The sequence below is a fragment of the Oncorhynchus nerka genome, linkage group LG10 (assembly GCF_034236695.1).
Source record: "Oncorhynchus nerka isolate Pitt River linkage group LG10, Oner_Uvic_2.0, whole genome shotgun sequence".
Classification (NCBI taxonomy): Eukaryota; Metazoa; Chordata; class Actinopteri; order Salmoniformes; family Salmonidae; genus Oncorhynchus; species Oncorhynchus nerka.
In genome coordinates this window covers 14829191-14852141 of record NC_088405.1, presented here as the reverse complement: position 1 = coordinate 14852141, position 22951 = coordinate 14829191, and the positions used below count along the sequence as shown (strand labels likewise).

General features: G+C 43.2%; 1 long non-coding RNA gene across 1 annotated transcript; it reads right to left on the bottom strand.

Annotated features, from left to right (window-relative positions):
- Window positions 1–1309: 1309 nt before the first annotated feature.
- On the bottom strand, window positions 1310–15969 carry LOC135573658 (uncharacterized). Its single transcript, XR_010464809.1, has 4 exons — window positions 15853–15969; window positions 13597–13710; window positions 3145–3258; window positions 1310–1416 (listed from the first exon to the last, which is right to left on the bottom strand). It is a non-coding gene; the product is annotated as an uncharacterized LOC135573658 (long non-coding RNA).
- Window positions 15970–22951: the final 6982 nt, after the last annotated feature.

Sequence of the window (22951 nt, the reverse complement as noted above, 5' to 3'; positions counted from 1 at the left end):
CAACACATTAGTAGAGACCAAGGCTATACAGCACTAAGACACAACACATTAGTATAGACCAAGGCTATACAGCACTAAGACACAACACATTAGTGGGGACCAAGGCTATACAGCACTAAGACACAACACATTAGTAGAGACCAAGGCTATACAGAACTAAGACACAACGCATTAGTGAGGACCAAGGCTATACAGAACTAAGACACAACACATTAGTAGAGACCAAGGCTATACAGCACTAAGACAGACAACATTAGTGAGGACCAAGGCTATACAGCACTAAGACACAACACATTAGTGAGGACCAAGGCTATACAGAACTAAGACACAACACATTAGTGAGGACCAAGGCTATACAGCACTAAGACACAACACATTAGTGAGGACCAAGGCTATACAGAACTAAGACACAACACATTAGTAGAGACCAAGGCTATACAGCACTAAGACACAACACATTAGTGGGGACCAAGGCTATACAGAACTAAGACACAACACATTAGTGAGGACCAAGGCTATACAGCACTAAGACACAACACATTAGTGGGGACCAAGGCTATACAGCACTAAGACACAACACATTAGTGGGGACCAAGGCTATACAGAACTAAGACAACACATTAGTAGAGACCAAGGCTATACAGCACTAAGACACAACACATTAGTAGAGACCAAGGCTATACAGCACTAAGACACAACACATTAGTGGGGACCAAGGCTACACAGAACTAAGACACAACACATTAGTGGGGACCAAGGCTATACAGCATTAAGACACAACACATTAGAAGAGACCAAGGCTATACAGCACTAAGACACAACACATTAGTAGAGACCAAGGCTATACAGCACTAAGACACAACACATTAGTAGGGACCAAGGCTATACAGAACTAAGACACAACACATTAGTGAGGACCAAGGCTATACAGCACTAAGACACAACACATTAGTAGAGACCAAGGCTATACAGCACTAAGACACAACACATTAGTGGGGACCAAGGCTATGAGAAATAGATACACCATCTGGAGGATTAGCAATGGGTTTCATCTTCTTTGTCGAGCATCGCCACAACCAGAGAATGAAGCCTTACTAATGTTGCTGAAGACTGCAGCAGAATGAGTTCAGGCAGGTGAGAGAGGGACGCTCAGGGAGGTTAATTAACTTTGGTGATCGTCCCCATTCCCTCAGTGTGCATTACCTTTCAAATGGAGACACATGCACACAGTGACACGCACGCAGGAACACACACACACACACACACACACACACACACACACACCCTCTCAGTGTTCATTACCTTTGAATGGAGCCACACACTGACAGTGGTAATTGCCAGGCTGGTCAATGCAAGTGGCTCCGTTCTTGCAGGGAGAAGAGGCACACTCGTCAATGTCGAACTCACACCCAGCGCCTTTGATACAAACAACAACATAAACAAATAAATAAGTCTTGTTTTTAGGGGTCAGTGAGACTAGTAGCAGGCCTACGTCCCAAATGGCACCCTATTCCATATATAGTGCACTATATACTTTTGACCAGAGGCATATGGGTCCAAAAGCAGTGCACTATGAAGGGATCAAGGTGCCATTTGGGATGCAAACCAGGACAGTTAATAATGTCTTCGGTTGGACACAGGAAACAGGATCTAATGAGCCCATGGAGCAGTAACTAACTGTGTATCTTCTGTCTTCACTCCTCATCAGTTAGTCAGAGAACACAACAATGGATGCATCCCAAATGGTATCCTATTCCTTATACGGCGCACTACCAGGGTCCAGCACTATGTAGGGAACAGGGTGCCGTTTGGGACGCTGTCAACTTGTGATGTGCTTTGTCCAGACTACAGGCATGTAAACATCCCTTTACTCACTCTTCTCCCCTGGGGTTTGCAGATCTATTTAATTAAGGTGTTTCACCCATAGGAATCTATTTCCATTGTTCCACCGCTGCCTAGCAACACTAGAGTTCAAAACATAGGTACACTGGCAACCACAGTCTAAGCAGCACGTTGTTGAAGAGGTACACTGGCAACCACAGTCAAAGCAGCACGTTGTTGAAGAGGTACATTGGCAACCACAGTCTAAGCAGCACGTTGTTGAAGAGGTACACTGGCAACCACAGTCTAAGCAGCACGTTGTTGAAGAGGTACACTGGCAACCACAGTCTAAGCAGCACGTTGTTGAAGAGGTACACTGGCAACCACAGTCTAAGCAGCACGTTGTTGAAGAGGTACACGTTGTTGAAGAGGCAACCACAGTCTAAGCAGCACGTTGTTGAAGAGGTACACTGGCAACCACAGTCTAAGCAGCACGTTGTTGAAGAGGTACACTGGCAACCACAGTCTAAGCAGCACGTTGTTGAAGAGGTACACTGGCAACCACAGTCTAAGCAGCACGTTGTTGAAGAGGTACACTGGCAACCACAGTCTAAGCAGCACGTTGTTGAAGAGGTACACTGGCAACCACAGTCTAAGCAGCACGTTGTTGAAGAGGTACACTGGCAACCACAGTCTAAGCAGCACGTTGTTGAAGAGGTACACTGGCAACCACACCACGTTGTTGAAGAGTCTGGCAACCACAGTCTAAGCAGCACGTTGTTGAAGAGGTACACTGGCAACCACAGTCTAAGCAGCACGTTGTTGAAGAGGTACACTGGCAACCACAGTCTAAGCAGCACGTTGTAAGTCGCTCTGGATAAGAGCGTCTGCTAAATGACTTAAATGTAAATGTAAATGTAAGAGGTACACTGGAAAACAATCAAAGTCCACAGACATCTTTGTCTGTAGATGATACCGCCCACGGACACAAACTTCTGTGTGAAGGATTTTCTTGGTGAAAACTGGAAGCATCTACCAGTGAGACTATGGTAAAGCATGAATATGGCTATGCAGATTAGAGTGAATAGAGCCTACTATAGTTTGCTAAAATAAAGCTACAGGATTCAAATTCAGTAGGTTATATTGTCAATGCTTGTTTAGTTCAGTATGCATTAATTCATTAAAATTCAGTAGGTTATATTGTCAATGCTTGTTTAGTTCAGTATGCATTAATTCATTAAAATTCAGTAGGTTATATTGTCAATGCTTGTTTAGTTCAGTATGCATTAATTCATTAAAATTCAGTAAGTTAGATGCACTGACCAGTGAAGCCGGGTAGACAGACACATTCATAGCCATTGGCCAGGTCCAAACACGTGCTATTGTGTCTGCATGGCCCTGACAGACACTCATCAATGTTGATTTCACAGTAGTCACCTGTAGGGAAAGACAATGAAAGAGTAAGGAACAGCTTCATGAAAACTCCCATTCCTACCAATTATAAACCAAGTGTTAAAAAGAATCCCCTTTGCAAGTGAAATCTTAAAAGCCTCCGAGCTATTCACCTTCTGAACTAAAAATAAAAGAGAGAAACTCAGTTCAAGATGGGTTACTAAAATATGGATCCCTCGATTTGCATATATTCATCTAGTTAACTCAGACAATTTCCTAACAATTCAGATTGAAATGAACTGAGAAATAATAGAGAGACCTCTCGTCTGACATTAGATAAATGATCCCTTATGTTTTCAATATGACCTTACATGACCCAGCACGGTCCCAAATGGCACCCTATTCCCTTATAGTGCACTACTTTTGACCAGAGCAGTGATAAGCTAACCGGGGCTCTGGTCAAACATAATGCACAATAAGGGAATAGGGTGCCATTTGGGACACAACCCAGTGTATTGCACATAATGAACATTGACATAGTTATAATGGTTGTACACCTCTCGTACAGGACAGCATTAATTTACATGCATATAGGAATATTAGCATAGCTAATTACACAGTGGATTGCTATAGGCTGTCAAGTTATATTGTTTTAATTGACTTTGCTTGACTTCACTTTGTAAAACAGACCTCAACAAAGATGTTGGTGGTGTTTCTGTTATTGAACTGCTACGTGATCACAACTGGTGTCAGTGGTGTTTCTGTTATTGAACTGCTACGTGATCACAACTGGTGTCAGTGGTGTTTCTGTTATTGAACTGCTACGTGATCACAACTGGTGTCAGTGGTGTTTCTGTTATTGAACTGCTACGTGATCACAACTGGGGTCAGTGGTGTTTCGGTTATTGAACTGCTACGTGATCACAACTGGGGTCAGTGGTGTTTCGGTTATTGAACTGCTACGTGATCACAACTGGTGTCAGTGGTGTTTCTGTTATTGAACTGCTACGTGATCACAACTGGGGTCAGTGGTGTTTCTGTTATTGAACTGCTACGTGATCACAACTGGTGTCAGTGGTGTTTCTGTTATTGAACTGCTACGTGATCACAACTGGGGTCAGTGGTGTTTCTGTTATTGAACTGCTACGTGATCACAACTGGTGTCAGTGGTGTTTCTGTTATTGAACTGCTACGTGATCACAACTGGGGTCAGTGGTGTTTCTGTTATTGAACTGCTACGTGATCACAACTGGGGTCAGTGGTGTTTCGGTTATTGAACTGCTACGTGATCACAACTGGTGTCAGTGGTGTTTCTGTTATTGAACTGCTACGTGATCACAACTGGTGTCAGTGGTGTTTCTGTTATTGAACTGCTACGTGATCACAACTGGTGTCAGTGATGTTTCTGTTATTGAACTGCTACGTGATCACAACTGGGGTCAGTGATGTTTCTGTTATTGAACTGCTACGTGATCACAACTGGGGTCAGTGATGTTTCTGTTATTGAACTGCTACGTGATCACAACTGGTGTCAGTGATGTTTCTGTTATTGAACTGCTACGTGATCACAACTGGTGTTGTGTTCCCACAATAAGTTGGGTGAATTTTGGCCCATTCCTCCTGACAGAGCTGGTGTAACCGAGTCAGGTGTGTAGGCCTCCTTGCTCGGCACACGCAGTTTCAGTTCTGCCCCCAAATCTTCGATAGGATTGAGGTCAGGGCTTTGTGATGGCCACTCCAATACCTTGACTTTGTTGTCCTGAAGACATTTTGCCACAACTTTGGAAGTACGCTTGGGGTCATTGTCCATTTGGAAGACCCATTTGTGACCAAGCTTTAACTTCCTGACTGATGTCTTGAGATGTTGCTTCAATATATCCACATAATGTTCCTGCCTTATAATGCCATTTATTTTGTGAAGTGCACCAGTCCCTCCTGCAGCAAAGCACCCCACAACATGATGCTGCCATCCCCATGCTTCACGGTTGGGATGGTGTTCTTCAGCTTGCAAGCCTCCCACTTGTTCCCCCAAACATAACGATGGTCATTATGGCCAAACAGTTCTACTTTTGTTTCATCAGAACAGAGGACATTTCTCCAAAAAGTACAATCTTTGTCCCCATGTGCAGTTGCAAACCGTAGTCTGTCTTTTTTATGGCGGTTTTGGAGCAGTGGCTTCTTCCTTGCTGAGCGGCCTTTCAGGTTATGTCGATATAGGACTCTTTTATTGTGGACATAGATACTTTTGTACCTGTTTCCTACAGCATCTTCACAAGGTCCTTTGCTGTTTTTCTGGGATTGATTTGGACTTTTCGCAGCAAAGTACATTCATCTCTAGGAGACAGAATGTATCTGAGCGGTATGACGGCTGCGTGGTCCCATGGTGTTTATACTTGCGTACTATTGTTTGTTCAGATGAATGTGGTACCTTCAGGTATTTGGAAATTGCTCCCGAGGATGAACTAGACTTGTGGAGGTCTACAATCTTTTCTGAGGTCTTGGCTGATTTCTTTTGATTTTCCCATGATGTCAAGCAAAGAGGCACTGAGTTTGAAGGTAGGCCTTGAAATACATCCACAGATACACCTCTAATAGACTCAAATGATGTCAATTAGCCTATCAGAAGCTTCTAAAACCATGACATGTTCTGGAATTTTCCAAGCTGTTTAAAAGGCACAATCAACTTAGTTCTGACCCACTGGAATTATGATACAGTGAATTATAAGTGAAATAATCTGTCTGTAAACAATTGTTGGAAAAATTACTTGTGTCATGCACAAAGTAGATGTCCTAACTGACTTGCCAAAACTAGAGTTTGTTAACAAGAAATTTGTGGTTGAAAACCGAGTTTTAATGACTCCAACCTAAGTGTATGTAAACTTCTGACTTCAACTGTACATAGTGCATTACAGCAAATACAGCCTTGCAAACTTACAAGAGGGTACAGTGGTTCCTCCTTTAAAAGTTGCAAACTTACAAGAGGGTACAGTGGTTCCTCCTTTAAAAGTTGCAAACTTACAAGAGGGTACAGTGGTTCCTCCTTTAAAAGTTGCAAACTTACAAGAGGGTACAGTGGTTCCTCCTTTAAAAGTTGCAAACTTACAAGAGGGTACAGTGGTTCCTCCTTTAAAAGTTGCAAACTTACAAGAGGGTACAGTGGTTCCTCCTTTAAAAGTTGCAAACTTACAAGAGGGTACAGTGGTTCCTCCTTTAAAAGTGCAAACTTACAAGAAAGTGGTTCCTCCTTTAAAGTTGCAAACTTACAAGAAGTACAGTGGTTGCAAACTTACAGTGGTTCCTCCTTTAAAAGTTGCAAACTTACAAGAGGGTACAGTGGTTCCTCCTTTAAAAGTTGCAAACTTACAAGAGGGTACAGTGGTTCCTCCTTTAAAAGTTGCAAACTTACAAGAGGGTACAGTGGTTCCTCCTTTAAAAGTTGCAAACTTACAAGAGGGTACAGTGGTTCCTCCTTTAAAAGTTGCAAACTTACAAGAGGGTACAGTGGTTCCTCCTTTAAAAGTTGCAAACTTACAAGAGGGTACAGTGGTTCCTCCTTTAAAAGTTGCAAACTTACAAGAGGGTACAGTGGTTCCTCCTTTAAAGAGGGTTGGTTCCTCCTTTAAAAGTTGCAAACTTACAAGAGGGTACAGTGGTTCCTCCTTTAAAAGTTGCAAACTTACAAGAGGGTACAGTGGTTCCTCCTTTAAAAGTTGCAAACTTACAAGAGGGTACAGTGGTTCCTCCTTTAAAAGTTGCAAACTTACAAGAGGGTACAGTGGTTCCTCCTTTAAAAGTTGCAAACTTACAAGAGGGTACAGTGGTTCCTCCTTTAAAAGTTGCAAACTTACAAGAGGGTACAGTGGTTCCTCCTTTAAAAGTTGCAAACTTACAAGAGGGTACAGTGGTTCCTCCTTTAAAAGTTGCAAACTTACAAGAGGGTACAGTGGTTCCTCCTTAAAAGTTGCAAACTTACAAGAGGGTACACAGTGGTTCCTCCTTTAAAAGTTGCAAACTTACAAGAGGGTACAGTGGTTCCTCCTTTAAAAGTTGCAAACTTACAAGAGGGTACAGTGGTTCCTCCAGCAAACTTGGTACAGTGGTTCCTCCTTTAAAAGTTGCAAACTTACAAGAGGGTACAGTGGTTCCTCCTTTAAAAGTTGCAAACTTACAAGAGGGTACAGTGGTTCCTCCTTTAAAAGTTGCAAACTTACAAGAGGGTCAGTGGTTCCTCCTTTAAAAGTTGCAAACTTACAAGAGGGTACAGTGGTTCCTCCTTTAAAAGTTGCAAACTTACAAGAGGGTACAGTGGTTCCTCCTTTAAAAGTTGCAAACTTACAAGAGGGTACAGTGGTTCCTCCTTTAAAAGTTGCAAACTTACAAGAGGGTACAGTGGTTCCTCCTTTAAAAGTTGCAAACTTACAAGAGGGTACAGTGGTTCCTCCTTTAAAAGTTGCAAACTTACAAGAGGGTACAGTGGTTCCTCCTTTAAAAGTTGCAAACTTACAAGAGGGTACAGTGGTTCCTCCTTTAAAAGTTGCAAACTTACAAGAGGTTCCTCCTTTAAAAGTTGCAAACTTACAAGAGGGTACAGTGGTTCCTCAAACTTTACAGTGGTTCCTCCTTTAAAAGTTGCAAACTTACAAGAGGGTACAGTGGTTCCTCCTTTAAAAGTTGCAAACTTACAAGAGGGTACAGTGGTTCCTCCTTTAAAAGTTGCAAACTTACAAGAGGGTACAGTGGTTCCTCCTTTAAAAGTTGCAAACTTACAAGAGGGTACAGTTGCAAACTTGTACAGTGGTTCCTCCTTTAAAAGTTGCAAACTTACAAGAGGGTACAGTGGTTCCTCCTTTAAAAGTTGCAAACTTACAAGAGGGTACAGTGGTTCCTCCTTTAAAAGTTGCAAACTTACAAGAGGGTACAGTGGTTCCTCCTTTAAAAGTTGCAAACTTACAAGAGGGTACAGTGGTTCCTCCTTTAAAAGTTGCAAAAAAGTTGCAAACTTACAAGAGGGTACAGTGGTTTCCTTTAAAAGTTGCAAACTTACAAGAGGGTACAGTGGTTCCTCCTTTAAAAGTTGCAAACTTACAAGAGGGTACAGTGGTTCCTCCTTTAAAAGTTGCAAACTTACAAGAGGGTACAGTGGTTCCTCCTTTAAAAGTTGCAAACTTACAAGAGGGTACAGTGGTTCCTCCTTTAAAAGTTGCAAACTTACAAGAGGGTACAGTGGTTCCTCCTTTAAAAGTTGCAAACTTACAAGAGGGTACAGTGGTTCCTCCTTTAAAAGTTGCAAACTTACAAACTTGCAAACTTACAAGAGGGTACAGTGGTTCCTCAAACTTTAAAAGTTGCAAACTTACAAGAGGGTACAGTGGTTCCTCCTTTAAAAGTTGCAAACTTACAAGAGGGTACAGTGGTTCCTCCTTTAAAAGTTGCAAACTTACAAGAGGGTACAGTGGTTCCTCCTTTAAAAGTTGCAAACTTACAAGAGGGTACAGTGGTTCCTCCTTTAAAAGTTGCAAACTTACAAGAGGGTACAGTGGTTCCTCCTTTAAAAGTTGCAAACTTACAAGAGGGTACAGTGGTTCCTCCTTTAAAAGTTGCAAACTTACAAGAGGGTACAGTGGTTCCTCCTTTAAAAGTTGCAAACTTACAAGAGGGTACAGTGGTTCCTCCTTTAAAGTTGCAAACTAAAAGTTGCAAACTTACAAGAGGGTACAGTGGTTCCTCCTTTAAAAGTTGCAAACTTACAAAGTACAGTGGTTCCTCCTTTAAAAGTTGCAAACTTACAAGAGGGTACAGTGGTTCCTCCTTTAAAAGTTGCAAACTTACAAGAGGGTACAGTGGTTCCTCCTTTAAAAGTTGCAAACTTACAAGAGGGTACAGTGGTTCCTCCTTTAAAAGTTGCAAACTTAAAGTGGTTCCTCCTTTAAAAGTTGCAAACTTACAAGAGGGTACAGTGGTTCCTCCTTTAAACAGTGGTTGCAAACTTTACAGTGGTTCCTCCTTTAAAAGTTGCAAACTTACAAGAGGGTACAGTGGTTCCTCCTTTAAAAGTTGCAAACTTACAAGAGGGTACAGTGGTTCCTCCTTTAAAACAAACTTACAAGAGGGTACAGTGGTTCCTCCTTTAAAAGTTGCAAACTTACAAGAGGGTACAGTGGTTCCTCCTTTAAAAGTTGCAAACTTACAAGAGGGTACAGTGGTTCCTCCTTTAAAAGTTGCAAAGTGGTTCCTCCTGCAAACTTACAAGAGGGTACAGTGGTTCCTCCTTTAAAAGTTGCAAACTTACAAGAGGGTACAGTGGTTCCTCCTTTAAAAGTTGCAAACTTACAAGAGGGTACAGTGGTTCCTCCTTTAAAAGTTGCAAACTTACAAGAGGGTACAGTGGTTCCTCCTTTAAAAGTTGCAAACTTACAAGAAGTACAGTGGTTCCTCCTTTAAAAGTTGCAAACTTACAAGAGGGTACAGGTTCCTCCTTTAAAAGTTGCAAACTTACAAGAGGGTACAGTGGTTTCCTTTAAAAGTTGCAAACTTACAAGAGGGTACAGTGGTTCCTCCTTTAAAAGTTGCAAACTTACAAGAGGGTACAGTGGTTCCTCCTTTAAAAGTTGCAAACTTACAAGAGGGTACAGTGGTTCCTCCTTTAAAAGTTGCAAACTTACAAGAGGGTACAGTGGTTCCTCCTTTAAAAGTTGCAAACTTACAAGAGGGTACAGTGGTTCCTCCTTTAAAAGTTGCAAACTTACAAGAGGGTACAGTGGTTCCTCCTTTAAAAGTTGCAAACTTACAAGAGGGTACAGTGGTTCCTCCTTTAAAAGTTGCAAACTTACAAGAGGGTACAGTGGTTCCTCCTTTAAAAGTTGCAAACTTACAAGAGGGTACAGTGGTTCCTCCTTTAAAAGTTGCAAACTTACAAGAGGGTACAGTGGTTCCTCCTTTAAAAGTTGCAAACTTACAAGAAGAGGGTACAGTGGTTCCTCCTTTAAAAGTTGCAAACTTACAAGAGGGTACAGTGGTTCCTCCTTTAAAAGTTGCAAACTTACAAGAGGGTACAGTGGTTCCTCCTTTAAAAGTTGCAAACTTACAAGAGGGTACAGTGGTTCCTCCTTTAAAAGTTGCAAACTTACAAGAGGGTACAGTGGTTCCTCCTTTAAAAGTTGCAAACTTACAAGAGGGTACAGTGGTTCCTCCTTTAAAAGTTGCAAACTTACAAGAGGGTACAGTGGTTCCTCCTTTAAAAGTTGCAAACTTACAAGAGGGTACAGTGGTTCCTCCTTTAAAAGTTGCAAACTTACAAGAGGGTACAGTGGTTCCTCCTTTAAAAGTTGCAAACTTACAAGAGGGTACAGTGGTTCCTCCTTTAAAAGTTGCAAACTTACAAGAGGGTACAGTGGTTCCTCCTTTAAAAGTTGCAAACTTACAGAGAGTGGTTCCTCCTTTAGTTGCAAACTTATGCAGTGGTTCCTCCTTTAAAAGTTGCAAACTTACAAGAGGGTACAGTGGTTCCTCCTTTAAAAGTTGCAAACTTACAAGAGGGTACAGTGGTTCCTCCTTTAAAAGTTGCAAACTTACAAGAGGGTACAGTGGTTCCTCCTTTAAAAGTTGCAAACTTACAGGGTACAGTGGTTCCTCCTTTAAAAGTTGCAAACTTACAAGAGGGTACAGTGGTTCCTCCTTTAAAAGTTGCAAACTTACAAGAGGGTACAGTGGTTCCTCCTTTAAAACTTTAAAAAGTTGCAAACTTACAAGAGGGTACAGTGGTTCAAACTCCAGTGGTTCCTCCTTTAAAAGTTGCAAACTTACAAGAGGGTACAGTGGTTCCTCCTTTAAAAGTTGCAAACTTACAAGAGGGTACAGTGGTTCCTCCTTTAAAAGTTGCAAACTTACAAGAGTACAGTGGGGCAAACTTACAGTACAGTGGTTCCTCCTTTAAAAGTTGCAAACTTACAAGAGGGTACAGTGGTTCCTCCTTTAAAAGTTGCAAACTTACAAGAGGGTACAGTGGTGCAAACTTACAAGAGGGTACAGTGGTTCCTCCTTTAAAAGTTGCAAACTTACAAGAGGGTACAGTGGTTCCTCCTTTAAAAGTTGCAAACTTACAAGAGGGTACAGTGGTTCCTCCTTTAAAAGTTGCAAACTTACAAGAGGGTACAGTGGTTCCTCCTTTAAAAGTTGCAAACTTACAAGAGGGTACAGTGGTTTCCTGCCTTTAAAAGTTGCAAACTTACAAGAGGGTACAGTGGTTCCTCCTTTAAAAGTTGCAAACTTACAAGAGGGTACAGTGGTTCCTCCTTTAAAAGTTGCAAACTTACAAAGAGGGTACAGTGGTTCCTCCTTTAAAAGTTGCAAACTTACAAGAGGGTACAGTGGTTCCTCCTTTAAAAGTTGCAAACTTACAAGAGGGTACAGTGGTTCCTCCTTTAAAAGTTGCAAACTTACAAGAGGGTACAGTGGTTCCTCCTTTAAAAGTTGCAAACTTACAAGAGGGTACAGTGGTTCCTCCTTTAAAAGTTGCAAACTTACAAGAGGGTACAGTGGTTCCTCCTTTAAAAGTTGCAAACTTACAAGAGGGTACAGTGGTTCCTCCTTTAAAAGTTGCAAACTTACAAGAGGGTACAGTGGTTCCTCCTTTAAAAGTTGCAAACTTACAAGAGGGTACAGTGGTTCCTCCTTTAAAAGGGTACAGTGGCAAACTTACAAGAGGGTACAGTGGTTCCTCCTTTAAAAGTTGCAAACTTACAAGAGGGTACAGTGGTTCCTCCTTTAAAAGTTGCAAACTTACAAGAGGGTACAGTGGTTCCTCCTTTAAAAGTTGCAAACTTACAAGAGGGTACAGTGGTTCCTCCTTTAAAAGTTTTAAAAGTTGCAAACTTGCAAACAAGAGGGTACAGTGGTTCCTCCTTTAAAAGTTGCAAACTTTACTTTAAAAGAGGGTACAGTGGTTCCTCCTTTAAAAGTTGCAAACTTACAAGAGGGTACAGTGGTTCCTCCTTTAAAAGTTGCAAACTTACAAGAGGGTACAGTGGTTCCTCCTTTAAAAGTTGCAAACTTGCCCCGCGGGACTTAGAGGTACCCAGCGACACGGCTTCATGGCTCCAGACTAGGCTTCATGGCTCCAGACCCGGCTTCATGGCTCCAGACCCGGCTTCATGGCTCCAGACCCAGCTTCATGGCTCCAGACCAGGCTTCATGGCTCCAGACCCGGCTTCATGGCTCCAGACCCGGCTTCATGGCTCCAGACCCGGCTTCTTGGCTCCAGACCCGGCTTCTTGGCTCCAGACCTGGCTTCATGGCTCCAGACACGGCTTCATGGCTCCAGACCCGGCTTCATTGCTCCAGACCCGGCTTCATTGCACTCATTTTGCATTTGGGTCCCAAGGTTTTTATATGACCAATCATATTGAGTGGTTCCAATGACGATTTTTGACACGTGTCACACCCTGACCTTAGAGAGCCTTGTTTATTCTCTATTTGGTTAGGTCAGGGTGTGACTTGGGTGGGCAAATCTATGTTTCTATTTCTTTGTTGGCCTAGTATGGTTCCCAATCAGAGGCAGCTGTTTATGGTTGTCTCTGATTGGGGATAATACTTAGGCAGCCCTTTCCCACCTTAGATTGTGGGATCTTGATTTTGTATCGGTGCTGTGTAGCCTGCAGAACTTTACGTTTGTTTTGGATTTGGTTGTTTTTCTGTGTTCATTTTTAATAAAGTAAGATGTCCGCCTACCACGCTGCACCTTGGTCTTCTCATTCTAATGAACGTAGCAACGCAAGCCACCCTTGTCTTGTGTCGTTCTTCAAAAAAGATGGCTGACAAAACGTTACGGTGGAACTAGATGTAAGTTGTTATAATGTCATAACGAGTCAAGCAAAAAATGTACAATTGAGAGGAATATGTTAGTTAATGTAGAGACAAACGTTTGTGTATATTTGTCATAAATTATCTCTCCAGGAACACGGTTGGAGTTAAAACCTACAGGAGGGTATCTCTCCAGGAACAGGTTTGGAGTTAAAACCTACAGGAGGGTCTCTCTCCAGGAACAGGTTTGGAGTTAAAACCTACAGGAGGGTCTCTCTCCAGGAACAGGTTTGGAGTTAAAACCTACAGGAGGGTATCTCTCCAGGAACAGGGTTGGAGAGCCCTGTTCTATATCTTACATCTTAGAAACATACTTTAAGGTAAGGTATTTCAAATGATTTAAGGGGTTTAAGTATTAATGATGACATTTTGGTCCCAGATCTATTTGTGCTGCCTTGTCAACTCCTACAGTCAACGTCCTGTGATGTCACATATGATATGTTAGTCATGACAAAAACCATAAGGGTTACAGTACAAATGTACGTGTGTGTGGTGTGTGCGTGCGTGCGGTGTGTGTGTGTGTACCTGTGACTCCGATTGGGCATAAGCAGCTGAATGCGTTGAGCTCATCAGAGCAGGAAGCTCCGTTGTGGCAGGGCTGGCTCAGACACTCGTTTACCTCCACCTCACAGTTATTACCTGGAAAAACAGGAGAGGTTCACTGCATGAAGGTCCACACATGCATAGTCTACATACAGACGCACGCACACACACAGACACACACAGCACACACACTGCATGCACACATACACAGAAGCATCTGCCAGATTTTGAAACATAAATAAAAGGCCCCCTTTAATCAAATAACATTCCTTAATGATGTGAGGAAGAGAGGAAAGGGGGAAGAGGAATGGAGAGAGAAAGGGAGGAGAGGTAGGGGGAAATGGAAGGGGAGAGAGGACGGGAGGAGAGGTAGAGGGAAATGGAAGGGAGGAGAGGTAGGGGGGAGAGGAGGGGGGGGGGGTTCTGACTGTAGATAAATGGGTGTTATAGGACATGTGCCGTGTCAAAGAAGTGTGTTATGGAACTGAATGATACAGAGAGAAGAGGAACTGAATGCTACTGAGAGACTGAATACTACTGAGAGACTGAATGCTACTGAGAGACTGAATGCTACTGAGAGACTGAATGCTACTGAGAGACTGAATACTACTGAGAGAAGAGGAACTGAATGCTACTGAGAGACTGAATACTACTGAGAGAAGAGGAACTGAATGCTACTAAGAGACTGAATGCTACTGAGAGAAGAGGAACTGCATGCTACTGAGAGAAGAGAAACTGAATGCTACTAAGAGACTGAATGCTACTGAGAGAAGAGGAACTGAATGCTACTGAGAGAAGAGGAACTGAATGCTACTGAGAGACTGAATGCTACTGAGAGAAGACGAACTGAATGCTACTGAGAGACTGAATGCTACTGAGAAAAGAGGATATGAATGCTACTGAGAGAAGAGGAACTGAATGCTACTGAGAGACTGACTATCTACTGAGAGAAGAGGAACTGCATGCTACTAAGAGGAACTGAATGCTACTAAGTGGAACGGAATGCTACTGAGAGAAGAGGAACTGCATGCTACTGAGAGAAGAGGAACTGAATGCTACTAAGAGGAACTGAATGCTACTGAGAGAAGAGGAACTGAATGCTACTAAGAGGAACTGAATGCTACTGAGAGACTGAATGCTACTGAGAGAAGAGGAACTGAATGCTACTGAGAGACTGAATGCTACTGAGAGAAGAGGACCTGAATGCTACTGAGAGAAGAGGAACTGAATGCTACTAAGAGGAACTGAATGCTACTGAGAGACTGAATGCTACTGAGAGACTGAATGCTACTGAGAGAAGAGGAACTGAATGCTACTGAGAGACTGAATGCTACTGAGAGAAGAGGAACTGAATGCTACTGAGAGACTGAATGCTACTGAGAGAAGAGGAACTGAATGCTACTGAGAGACTGAATGCTACTGAGAGAAGAGGAACTGAATGATACTGAGAGACTGAGTGCTACTGAGAGAAGAGGAACTGAATGCTACTCAGAGACTGAATGCTACTAAGAGAAGAGGAACTGAATGCTACTGAGAGACTGAATGCTACTGAGAGAAGAGGAACTGAATGCTACTGAGAGTAGAGGAACTGAATGCTACTGAGGGAAGAGGAACTGAATGCTACTGAGGGAAGAGGAACTGAATGCTACTGAGAGACTGAATGCTACTGAGAGAAGAGGAACTGAATGCTACTGAGGGAAGAGGAACTGAATGCTACTGAGAGACTGAATGCTACTGAGAGACTGAATGCTACTGAGAGACTGAATGCTACTGAGAGAAGAGGAACTGAATGCTACTGAGAGACTGAATGCTACTGAGAAAAGAGGATATGAATGCTACTGAGAGACTGAATGCTACTGAGAGAAGAGGAACTGAATGCTACTGAGAGAAGAGGAACTGAATGCTACTGAGAGACTGACTATCTACTGAGAGAAGAGGAACTGCATGCTACTAAGAGGAACTGAATGCTACTACGAGGAACTGAATGCTACTAAGTGGAACGGAATGCTACTGAGAGAAGAGGAACTGCATGCTACTGAGAGAAGAGGAACTGAATGCTACTGAGAGAAGTGTGTAAGGGAACTGCCGTATGCCATGTGGAAGGTAAATAAGTGTTTAACAATACCAACCTACATAGGGAGGCTTGAGGTCTTTGACACCAAAAGACAAACAGTCGATGGAATTACGAGCAAAGGGGAAATTGCCCTGACATCCCCTGTTGACAACGTAGCTACTCACCAATGAATCCAGGTGCACAGAAACAATTGTAGCCGTTGACGGTGTCTTTGCAAATACTCAGAACACCGCACGGCTTCTCTTCACAGTCATCTATGTTCACGTCGCAGAATTGTCCCGTTAAACCTGAATGAAGAAGAGACGAATGAGACCCTCTGAATTAAGGGCTGGAATTATGAGGGAATCACTTTGAGAATGTAATAATGTGTTTCTTTTTGTTAAAATCAGAGAATGTTATACTGGCAATTCAGAGTGACTTTAACCCAATTCCAAACACCTCTTTATCAAACTTTACTCATCTCTCTGGGATGCTATTGGCTCCTTAACCCACTAACACACATTTTCTATTGGCTCCTTAACCCACTAACACACCTTTCATTGGCTCCGATCAAATGGTTAACATATTAACACCCCTTGTTATTGGCTCCCATCAACTGGTTAACTTAACCCACTAACACGCCTGATTCAATTGGTCAACTACTAATTTTATCAATGCAATAACGTGTTCTTGTTTCAGTAGGAAGTAAGTGGGGCAGCCAGAGGTACTTGAGGAGAGGTTGAGGAAACGCTGCATTCTTATTTCTCATTTTAGTATTCAGTCATCCTAAATGCAGGGACAAGAACCTGAAATAAATATACACATTACCACAGGTTTCAGTAACAAGGAGCCAATGTCTTACAGGGCAACGCACATGCCAAGCACGCACACACACCCCATTAAAATCACACGCCCTGTTTCTTTGTTCCTGGTGATTAGCTTACCGGGTAAACAATGGCACTTGAATCCTCTCGGTAGATCCACACACTTTGATCCGCGATGACACAGCCCATCGACGCAGTGACTTATGGGGATTTCACACAGCCGCCCCATGTACCCGTGTTGGCAGACGCATTTGAAGCCGTTCGGCAGCTCTTCACAGAACAGGGTCCCCTCCGGGTCACAGGGATTCAACACACACTGGTTCACGGGTGCAGAGCAGTCATCGGCTCCCCATCCTGTATGCATTGGGGTTTGGATCAAAGAGCTGATTGATGTCTGTGTGTTGAATAGCAGCTGTGTTCTGTGTTCTATTCTTCTACCCACACCCCTTCTGATACACAGGCTTGAATTGTCATTTCTCAAGATGCTCCTGTCATTGTAAGACGTTTTTCTTTTATGATTTCTGCTTTACATATGTTATATTTTTCACAGGTAGATAGAGGTCCTTAGACAGTGGAAATACTAGGAAATAGAGGCCCTTAGGCAGTGGAAATACTAGGAAATAGAGACCCTTAGACAGTGGAAATACTAGGAAATAGAGGCCCTTAGGCAGTGGAAATACTAGGAAATAGAGGCCCTTAGACAGTGGAAATACTAGGAAATAGAGGCCCTTAGACAGTGGAAATACTAGGAAATAGAGGCCCTTAGACAGTGGAAATACTAGGAAATAGAGGCCCTTAGACAGTAGAAATACTAGGAAATAGAGGCCCTTACACAGTGGAAATACTAGGAAATAGAGGCCCTTACACAGTGGAAATACTAGGAAATAGAGGCCCTTACACAGTGGAAATACTAGGAAATAGAGGCCCTTACACAGTGGAAATACTAGGAAATAGAGGCCCTTAGACCCTAGGAAATAGAGGCCCTTAGACTGTGGAAATACTAGGAAATAGAGGCCCTTAGACAGTGGAAATACTAGGAAATAGAGGCCCTTAGACAGTGGAAATACTAGGAAATAGAGGCCCTTAGACAGTGGAAATACTAGGAAATAGGATTTGTTAATATAGTCCAACCACCAACCTACATATAGGTATTGTTTGTGTTTTCCTACATTTATAATTAGACACTCATTCAAGTAATGCATGGCTTTGGTCGACTACTCTCTATTATGATCCAGTGGATGTTATTTAAATTAGATTTGGTTTGGTAATAACAGAGTGCACACAGAGTAATCAATAACAATAACATAGCCTCTTTGCCGGCATCCCAAATGACACCCTATTCCCTACACTACTTTTGACCAGAGCCATATGGGGCCATTTAGGACCGATTTTACAAAAGGGATTATTGTAGAATAAACAACAAGAGCATCTAAAAACAACCGGAGGGTCTATAAATTGAATAAATTGCTTAACAATGATTGTGTACAAAGATGGAGGCATAATACTAATTTGACTTCAATGGATTTCAAGATCATAAGATCTTAATTTGATCACACTGTTGCAGGATAACTTTCCTGCATATGCAGGACATTTTAAACTAGGTGTTTTGTGGTTTAATGTAACTTCAGCAGAGCCAGATAACGATATATCAACAGGATTAAATCACCCAGATACAGGTCTTTTGTTACCTACTTTAGAGAAAATGGTTCTAAAGGGTTAGAGGGATAAGAGGTTGTAGATGGAACCTGGGAACGAAAGAGGTCCTTTCTGAAGAAAGGGTTTTAAAAAATAACCAGAAGGGTTTCTACAGGGGCAAGTCAACAACATTTCTGGTTCTAGGTAGGACCTTATTTTCTCAGAGTAAACTGTAGTTCACAGTACAGTGCAGTATCTGATAAGGGGACAAACTTTACCTGGTGGACAAGTGCAGTGAACCACTCCGGCAAAGATATAACAGGTGCCGCCATTTTTGCATTTTGTCCTATCTCCTGACGCACATTCAATAACAGGTGTAGAGCAGTTTTTACCTGGAAAAGTCAAAGAAAAAGATATTCAGAAGGACAAATACAACAAAACCACTGTGCACAACTAATATCCCAACAGTACTGTACAACAGAACCAATGTGCACAAACAATATCCCATCAGTACTGTACAACAGAACCAATGTGCACAAACAATATCCCATCAACATGTGACAGTGTTCATGGAGACTAAATGACTGCAGTACTGTGTATCTGCTGTCTACATTCTGCCGTTTACATCACAGAGAGGGGAGACTAAATGACTGCAGTACTGTGTATCTGCTGTCTACATTCTGCCGTTTACATCACAGAGAGGGAGACTAAATGACTGCAGCACTGTGTATCTGCTGTCTACAATCTGCCATTTACATCACAGAGAGGGGAGACTAAATGACTGCAGCACTGTGTATCTGCTGTCTACATTCTGCCGTTTACATCACAGAGAGGGGATACTAAATGACTGCAGCACTGTGTATCTGCTGTCTACATTCTGCCGTTTACATCACAGAGAGGGGAGACTAAATGACTGCAGTACTGTGTATCTGCTGTCTAAATTCTGCCGTTTACATCACAGAGAGGGGAGACTAAATGCCTGCAGTACTGTGTATCTGCTGTCTACATTCTGCCATTTACATTACAGAGAGGGGAGACTAAATGACTGCAGCACTGTGTATCTGCTGTCTACATTCTGCCGTTTACATCACAGAGAGGGGAGACTAAATGACTGCAGTACTGTGTATCTGCTGTCTACATTCTGCCATTTACATTACAGAGAGGGGAGACTAAATGACTGCAGCACTGTGTATCTGCTGTCTACATTCTTCCATTTACATTACAGAGAGGGGAGACTAAATGACTGCAGCACTGTGTATCTGCTGTCTACATTCTGCCATTTACATCAGAGAGGGGAGACTAAATGACTGCAGCACTGTGTATCTGCTGTCTACATTCTGCCGTTTACATCACAGAGAGGGGAGACTAAATGACTGCAGCACTGTGTATCTGCTCAATTGAAATGAAGCTGAATGTAAAGGTTTGAATGTCAAATATGTAGTCGACTGTCTCCGTCTCAGGGAGAAGAGTGTACAGTATGTGTTCATTTGAAATTAAGCTGGATTTATTTGTTATTATCACAGCTTTATTGTTGCGTGAGATTTTAAACAAACGTATTCCAAAATATCATCAACATGTCTCCTGCCCCACGAGAGGAAACAACGTGCTGGACCATGTGTACACAAACATCTGTGACATGTACAAAACCATCCCCCGCACCCACTTCTGCCAATTAGATCGCGTCTCTCTGTCCCTACTCCCCGCCTACAAGCAGCATCTCAAGAGGGAACTACCAACTCCGAGAATAGTGAGGCGCTGGACAGAGGGGGCAGACCTAATGCTGCAGGACTGTTCTGTTAATACTGATTGAAATATGTTCAAAGATTCATCCCCGCAGGACTCATCCATCAACATTGAGGAATATACATCATCAGTCAAAGGCTTCATTAGGAGATGTGTTTGATGACGTTGTACCCACAATAACAAACCGGACATGCCCCAACCAAAAACCCTGGATGAACGGTACAGAGAAATCCATATCGTGCTGAGAGCCCGTAATGCAGCATTCAATGTCAGCAGAACGAACCCAGACGACTCGGTAGCGCGCAATGAATACAAGGCAAACAGGTACGAGCGCCGCAAATCTATTAGGGATGGAAAAAAAACTTGAATCCATGTCCCACAACTCTGACATGCGGCACTTGTGTCAAGGACTACAAGCTATCAAGGAGTGCAGGCTATCAAGGACTGCAGGCTATCAAGGACTGCAGGCTATCAAGGGACTACAGGATATCAATGACTACAGGCTATCAAGGGCTGCAGGATATCAATGACTACAGGCTATCAAGGACTGCAGGCTATCAAGGACTACAGGCTATCAAGGCAGGCTATCAAGGAGTGCAGGCTATCAAGGACTGCAGGCTATCAAGGACTGCAGGCTATCAAGAACTGCAGGCTATCAAGGACTACAGGCTATCAAGGACTGCAGGCTATCAAGGACTGCAGGCTATCAAGGACTGCAGGCTATCAAGGACTACAAGCTATCAAGGACTACAGGCTATCAAGGACTGCAGGCTATCAAGGACTACAAAGGCAAATCTAGCTTTGTGATGCCCACTGAAGCCTCCCTTCCAAGCAGACAATACCGAGTCATCCAGGCATTTTCTCGCTGCTCCAGACGACCAGAAAACTCTCAAAAGAGTGAATACTCACACAGCTCAGAGTGCGTGCAGACCAGCTGGTGGACATCTTCAACCTGTCCCAGGCTGTACTCCCCACTTGCTACAAGGAGACCACCATCGTCCCAGTGCCCAGAAAAACAGCTTTGAGAGGTTGGTCATGGCCCACGTCAAGGCCATCATACCAGACACACTGAACAGATCCATGGAAGATGCCATTTCCATCGCTATTCAAACAGCTCTAACACATCTGGACAACAGGAACCCCTATGTGAGAATGCTGTTCATAGACTACAGTTCAGCATTCAACACTGCTGTTCCCTCCAGGCTCGACACCAAGCTCAGAGCCGCACACTGACTAAGCACAGGGCACCCCAGGGGTGTTTCCTCAGCCCACTGTTGTACTCCCTGTTCACCCACGACTGTGTGGCTTTGCACGACGCCAACTCCATCATCTGGTTTAATGTCGACGCCAGGGCTGCAGGCCTGATAACCAACAACAACGAGTCACCCTATTGGGAGGAGGAGGTACGTGAACTGGCATTGTGGTGCCAGGACAAAAAACTATCTCAACGTAAGGAGAAAAAAAAGGAGATGATTGTGGACTTCAGTAAGCAAAGGAGGGAAACCGATCCACATCAAACAGGACTGCAGTAGAGAGAGTGGGCAGCTTTAAGTTCTTCTGCGTCCACATCACCGAGGACTTGACATGGAACAACAACACCACCACTCTTGTCAAGAGGGCGCATTAGTGCCTCTACTTTGTATGGCGACAAAATAAATCCGGCATGCCACCCCGGGTCCTCTCCAAATAATACCACTGCACCATCGAGAGCGCCCTGACCAGTTGCATCATGGCCTTGTAAGGAAATTGTTAGTAAAAAAAATCCCATTATTACATTTTTACAATATCTTTTAGAATACAACCTGCACTGACTCACCACACCTCAGCACACAACCTGCACCGACTCTCCACACCTCAGCACACAACCTGCACCGACTCTCCACACCTCAGCACACAACCTGCACCGACTCTCCACACCTCAGCACACAACCTGCACCGACTCTCCACACCTCAGCACACAACCTGCACCGACTCTCCACACCTCAGCACACAACCTGCACCGACTCTCCACACCTCAGCACACAACCTGCACCGACTCTCCACACCTCAGCACACAACCTGCAGACTCACAACCTCAGCACACAACCTGCACCGACTCTCCACACCTCAGCACACTCTCCAACCTCAGCACACAACCTGCACTGACTCACACCTCAGCACACAACCTGCACCAACTCTCCACACCTCAGCACACAATGCACTCAGCACACAACCTTGACTCTCCACACCTCAGCACACAACCTGCACCGACTCTCCACACCTCAGCACACAACCTGCACCGACTCTCCACACCTCAGCACACATGCACTCAATTGCTTCTACCAGACTGCTAAATACTGCACAATTTAACCACTTGCCCACCAAAACATGTGTAAATATTGGACTATAAATTGTGCCTTCCTGTATTATACTTATGCTAAAATGTTTTTTACATTACGTTCCTATTCGTATCTTATATTATTTCTTATTGTTGTTGCGTTGTCCAGAAGGAGCCTGCAAGTAGGCATTTCATTGGACGGTGTATCACCATGTGTATCCTGTACATACGTCTAGTAATAAACTTGAAACTTGAATGAAAGGATGGAATGCAGAATAAACATGAACTAGATGTACTGTAAGTGTTGGGGTCTGGTATATGTCTGTCAGAGATCATCCGTACTCCACACAGGATTGTAAGAGTATTAACATCTTAGTCTGAGGCCCTTTACTCTCTAGTCTCCCCCTCGGGAGCAGGAATAAAGATGGCTCTAACAGACCTGGGTTCAAAAAGTATTTGAAATATTTAAAAAACTTGTCACTCCAGGCAGGCTAGAGAAGACACTCAGATGGGCGGGACTTACAGTTTAGGACTATTCTATTGGTCTGCTAAGCCAGGGACGCTCAATCAAGAATAGAGAATGTGTGTGAAATGATTTCAAATAGTATTTGAACCCAGGACTGATCTCTAATCCCCTTCTATGCACTTCCAGTACTCCAGTTAATATGCTCTTGAGTCAGTCAATTAGCAAACAGCTTACAGTGACAACTCTGACAATCTTTAACTCCTCAAATATTATCACCATTAGGTTGATGGGTTGATATA